Below are 6,398 nucleotides of genomic sequence, written 5' to 3'. Positions count from 1 at the left end.
GATGAGTCACCAAGAAGTGAATGACCATTCAAATGCAAGGTTTGCATTCCACTCCTGCATTAGTGAACAAATACTACAAGAGAAGATGTCACACATGCATGGGGGGAAACTGGAGAAAATACCACTTATGCAAGGGGAATAGATAAGGCAAGCAAAAATGATACATTGAAGCATGTGGAAACAAGCGCAACAAACACGTGCTAATTCATCCCCGAGAAAGCCGAAGATCACTTGCCACGTGAAGCTCCTCATGGTCCAATTTCATTCAAGATCAAGCCTTGAAGGTCCTTGAAGAAATCATAAGTTCGATTCAAAATCAAGTGTCCACCACCCTTGAATCAAATTCAGCTCCAGATAAAAGTAGTAAATTCAGACCTTTGGAGGAAGTCTAGCAGAAGGCCCTCCAACCCAGTTCAATAACAAGCCTGTGGAAAGTTAACAACAAGTAAAACACCTCTTTTGACAACTTTTTTTGCTAAGAAACTGAAGCAGAATGATCAACGATCAGCCTAAATGATTTGAAATCAAGGGGAGATACTCATCAGGGGGAGCATCCAAAACAGATCGAGATTTTAACATGTCAATCGAAGACTTGTGGCCATCTAAGGGGGAATGTTGTGAATAATATGTGGATGGCCTCACATGAATGTTTTGTTACTATTTATGCACAATATTTTCACTATTCATTTGTGGAAAATTTGTGAAGTGAATAGTATTCTCTTTGCTTATAAAATGAATAAGAGGTGAAGAAGAAGGAGAGATACGAATGAGGATAGAAGCAACACGGAAGAGGAAGAGAGAAAAGAGAGGAAGAGGAGAGGAGATAATAGAGAGAGATATTTTTGTACTCCTATTATTCTAATTTATAATGAAAGCACCAACGCTGCCCCGATGACGTACTCCAGTCACACTGACTGTAGAGGAACCTCGTAAAATTTGTGTCTTGTTTCTTTTATTCCACTGCACACACCATCGATTTTATAACAATCCTTTCATTTTAGTCGTACATTTGTTAACATGTTCCTTTTAGCTTGTCCTTTTGAATGAATATTGGAAAGTGGACAGCTTTTCCATCGGGATTTCCTTGTTGCTTCTTTCAGGGAGATTTACATTGCACTGAAATATTAGAACGGTATGGCTCAATTTTGCATCCTATATTAACTTTGTGACATAACAACATGTAATAAATTATTTATACCGTTGTCATGATGTTCCTGTTTCACATAAGAGGAAAAAAAAAAAAGAAAGAAAAAAGAATGAGTGTTACTAAGTGTTTAACCATTTCTTATCCATAGCTTCTCTTTCTTTTTCATTTTTTTGGACCATTACCAACTGTTTTTTTATAAGGAATTTTTACGGTACTCAAGAATATGAGATACTCCGAACGTTTTAACCATTAAATCTTTGTTTAAAAATACAAATATCAGTCACTTGGTACTACAGTTTAGTGGTATTCCTCTTCACTTGTAAGTGAGAGGTCTTAAGTTTGATTCTCGTTAAAGACGAATTTAAACCACATTATTGCTTGCTAACCCGTTGTGAGGTAAAACTCATCCCTTCCTCTTAGTGTAAATAATATCGTTTGTTAAAAAAGAAATACAAATAGCAAAATATAACAGTTATAACACCCGAGTATCAACTTAGTACTACGATCTAATGGTATTCCTTTTCACTTATAAGTGAAAGGTGATCTTACGTTCGATTTTCCCCAAAAGCGAATTTGAATCAAATTATTGCTAGCCGATTGTGAGGTTAAGCTCACCCCCTCTTCCTTTAGTATAGAAAATATTGTTTGTTCAAAAAACAAAAACACTAGAGTATCCCATACTATAAACCATTCTAATTTTTTTTGTTCTTCTCCCACTTTAGGATTTAGGTAAACAGTCATACTAACTTTTCTTTGTCAAACAAATAATTCACCATCTGATACTATAACCCACACTAAACCGTGCGGTCACCACCACTACTACTACCAACAGAAGTACTCAAGTTGTCCATCACTCTCCCGTTTATTTCCATTCCTACCTCTCTTTGTCTCTCAATTTTTCTCTCCTACAACTTTGCTGTGAGAATTTTCAGTGTGATTTTTTATGTCGCTTACACATCTATATAACACTTAGTCTTCCTTTGTCTGTTTTTTAGTAACCGAAAGGCGTATGCTGCCTTTGGATTACAATTGTTTCAAATACTACTTAGGCTTCAGATTTCATACAAAAATCGAAAATCCTTATCAATTGTGCATCTGACTGGGAACAAATTTGGTGAGCCCTAAAGTCAGGGCGACACTAGATTAGAATAGGGATGGTTCAAAAAACCGAAAATCGAAAAAATCCGAATCGATACAAAACCAAACTAAACTGAAATTGGTTAGTTTGGTTTCAGTTTTTATGGTTCAAAAGCCGAACCGAGGTAACACTTAAAACGATGTCGTTATTGTAATTTTGCCTTTTACAAGAGGACAGTGCGTTGTTGTGTATATATACACTTGTATAAACAAATTGTTGTTCTTTTATATAGATACTAAGGGTGTGGTTGTGTTTCTTGTAAAAGTGATTATCCTTAACATAATTCACTCGATACAAACATATCAAAGATCATATTATGCCTCATACTTTTCATCGTACATACCGTCGCTGTATTATTTATTAGCGGTCATCTGATCAAGTATGCATAAATTATCACATTACCAAAGTGATGTCTTTAATTTATTTCTGTGTCGTGATTGACAGTAAAGAAGAGTTCTTTTGTGGAACCATATAATCCAATTATCTTTCTGCCTATTATGGGCAAAAATGGGTAATTGACCATTTTTGACACGTTCTAATCCCGATATTCCCCTAATACCAGGATATGCATGTGGCCCACACCCAAGGGTGACAAAAGCCATTTATTGAGTGCAAAAGTTGAAAACAAGGGATAGATAAGACTTATAAATATAAAAGCATAAAGAATATGCATTTAAGGAATGTGTTCAGAGCATACAATTAACTATAACACTAAAAGAAATAATATAAAATTGAATGAAACAAACGATGGATACTACATCGAGAGTACTCGAAGATGCCGATGCGGAAGTGCCTGGAAGCCGGGATTGTATGCCTCGATTTTAAGCTCTGAAGATGGCACAAAAAAACATGAGTGGACCAAGTTAATATATATATATATATGTAATAAAACAATTATCAACGTTTTAACCCCTAGGTTTTATGAAAACACATATATCACGATAAACATAGGTTTTCCGAAACCTAGCATGTCATGCAATGTCTCAAATCATAACTTGTATATATAATAATCACTAGTGAATGTCTGATAACTCTCTAAGCCCCATGCCGGCTCCCCGTCTCTGAGTAAACAGTCATAGGCTCCCCGTCCCTGTGCTAATAGCCAGAGGAAAAACACTTCAGGCCCTATGCCAACACCATAACCGTTGCTCGGGATGGACCAAAATCTATCCCTTCGTCCCATAACGGAATAGAGACCACTAGGTAAGTACAAAACCATTGAACATATATATATATATATATATATATATATTGAAAAACAACTTCATAGTATACAGTCATCCATCATCTATACTATAAAGAGGTGTTCTAAACATGTTCTAAATATCATATCGTCATCCATCAGATATTCTATAAAAACAACGGGTTATAGGAAAAATAGTAATAATTCAAACTAGCCTCAGTAAGCATGTTATCTTGCAAAACGTTTCATAAAATGTAATCATCAAATCATGTTTTTCATGTATGCATTTCTACTATTAAAGCATGCATTTTTAGAAGGGGTATACTCACAGATACTTAGCCGCCGAAGAGCCACGCAAACTAGCGGAGACAGAACGTCACAATAAATTGCCCCTATGCACATAAAGGGTATAATTAGTCAAACTCTACCCAAACGACTTAATTTGGGAAAACGGACTTCAAAAACGGGTCCAGGACGTCGAAATTAGTTTAGGAAGGATCCTGGACGAAAACTCGAAAAGTCAACGTTGACCTTTAACCGGTCAAAGTCAAAGTCAACGGATCGGGTCGGTCAACGGGTCAAGTCAACCTATGTCAAAAGTCAATCGGGTTTGGGCTTAGACTTTTAGGTGGGTTGGGTTTAGGTTTTTAGGAATTGGGCTTAGGGGGTTTAAGGGAATTGGGGTTAGCAAATTTAGGTGGGCTGGATGCCAAGGCCCGATGCCTAAGTCCAACCGGCCCTACGACTTGAGACCTAAAGGGTTTTGGGTTTCCAATTAGGTTGGGCACCTAAGGGTTTCTGATGGGTTTTAATAATTGGGTTAAGGGCTTTGAATTGGTTCCGGGTTTGGCCTAAAGGCCCCTGGGTTTGGGTTCTTAAGGGTTTTAGGATGAGTTCAAAGGGGTAAAGGGTTGGGCTGCCCAAAAAGGATGGTTTTTGGCCCACCAGTTTCATGGGTCGCCACACCCAACGAAGGAAAAGGTCGGATTTCGGCTGGAAAACTGAACGAACTTTAAACCCTCATAACTTTGTCAATACTAAACGAAATCGAGTGATTAAAAAACGAAAAGCATAGTTCTCGAAGGGACGAAGAGAATGGTATTTCACACGACATCTAACTCGTCGTGGTTTGGTCGAAAAATAACTCGAAAGCTGCGGAGGTCGTCAGAAGCTGGGTAAGATTCAAATGAGTATAACTTCTTCAATACTCAATAAAATTGGGTGAAACAAAAAAAAAAGTTGTACTACTCAGTGAGACGAAGAGATTGATACCTTGCATGCCGGCCAACTCATCGTGGTTTGGCTGGAAATTCGCTCGAAAGGGATGGTGCTCGTCAGAAAATTTGGAAAAGCTAATCCGAGCTATTTTATGCAGTTCACGCATATACACCACTTAAAACAACCTTAGATCTAACCTTAAAACATAACCCAAGGGTTTCTAGAAGCTTGCCAACATCGGAAAAACACGAAACACGTTGGAGAAGATGATGAACAGTGACACCGTCACTGTTGGGGTTCCATGAAGGTTTGCTTGAGTTTTCTCGAGGTTCCTACGTCCAGTGGTGTTGGTTTGAGGTTGTTGTTGCTTATGTGAGTGACAAACTTGAGAAGAGATGGAGAGATCACAGAGGGAGAGAGGTCCGGGGGTCACATGAGAGAGAGGATAGAAGAAGAAGAGGGAGAGAAAGATGAGGTTACGGGAAGAGGAGAGAGGAGAGAGAGAGTTATAAAAATTAGAAAAAGAAAGAAAGGGGGAAGGGAACTGGAGGACAAATCAGGAGGTGGGCTCCTTGGGCTCATCAATTAAGATTCAAAAATCATTTTTAAAGGATAATATTTTCAAACTTATTAAAAATACAAAATTACTCTTTCTGTTCCGTAAATTCCGAAACGATTTGTTACAATTTTAGCCTCAATTATTTTGGTAGAGTTTAATTGATATTGTTGTAGTCAGTGTCTTTGGACAAACATGTTTCAAGCAGTACATTATTTGGGTTTGCTGCTACGCCTCCACACAGTTTGATTTTCTATTCCTGATGATATTTTTCAGATTAAAAAAAAAAATCAATCAGATTTTATATAAAATCAAACCGAAATCAAATCGAAAAAAATCAAATTGAAATTAATCAAACAAAACAATAATTTTGATTTTAATAAAAAATTAAACAGATTAAAACTGAACCTACTCCTAAATTATAAAAAAAATTCGACCTTATCCTGCACTGCAGACTGGTTCAAAAAATGACGAGAAAAGTTTTATAGTGGGTGACATAATTATTATCCTCTTGAAAAAAACAGAGACATGAAATCTTTTCTCAAAAGAAAGATAACACGTCCCAACAAGGAATGGAAATATGCCATGGTCGCTCTGCCACTTTTTTTGTGGAAAATATTTGTCCTTCAACTTTGTTTTTTCTCTTGAACTTAGTATTGGAAAGTGGACAGCTCTTGTATGATGATTTGCTTGTTGCTTCTTTCAAAGGAATTTACCTTGCACTGTGACTCAAATTTATCTCCACCTCACATCGTATTTTAACATTATGATATGATAACACGTAATAGATTAATTACATTGTTATCTTGACGCTTTCATTTTACATAAAGAAAAAAGAGTGAGTGACGTTTAACCATAACTTCTCTTTCTTTTTTTGGACCATTACCAATTGTTTTGTGGGGTGTGATATCTACACAATCCATTTTATTTCACGCGCATCTTTTTAATTTTCGATTATCGAATCGGATAAATTGAAGAAGATCAATAAAAAAATTAACAAAAAGTATGTAAAAAATAATTTGAAATGTTTGAATAATATACCTCTTGTTTTTATATACAAAATTTTTATGGTACTCGAAAATATAAGATATTTTGAATATTTTAACTATTAAATCTTTATGTAAAAATACAAATATCAAAATATAACAGATATAAT

The 6,398-nt window shown here is 36.1% G+C and overlaps 1 long non-coding RNA gene across 1 annotated transcript; it reads right to left on the bottom strand.

Moving 5' to 3' along the window:
* Positions 1 to 2,917: 2,917 nt before the first annotated feature.
* LOC137727436 (uncharacterized) lies at positions 2,918 to 5,241 on the bottom strand. Its single transcript, XR_011067799.2, has 3 exons — positions 4,741 to 5,241; positions 3,798 to 3,860; positions 2,918 to 3,113 (listed from the first exon to the last, which is right to left on the bottom strand). It is a non-coding gene; the product is annotated as an uncharacterized LOC137727436 (long non-coding RNA).
* Between the last annotated feature and the right edge of the window lie 1,157 nt (positions 5,242 to 6,398).

This window comes from Pyrus communis, chromosome 10 (assembly GCF_041283825.1).
Source record: "Pyrus communis isolate YQ-2024b chromosome 10, ASM4128382v1, whole genome shotgun sequence".
NCBI classification, from domain to species: Eukaryota; Viridiplantae; Streptophyta; class Magnoliopsida; order Rosales; family Rosaceae; genus Pyrus; species Pyrus communis.
This window is presented reverse-complemented; position numbering and strand designations above follow the sequence as displayed.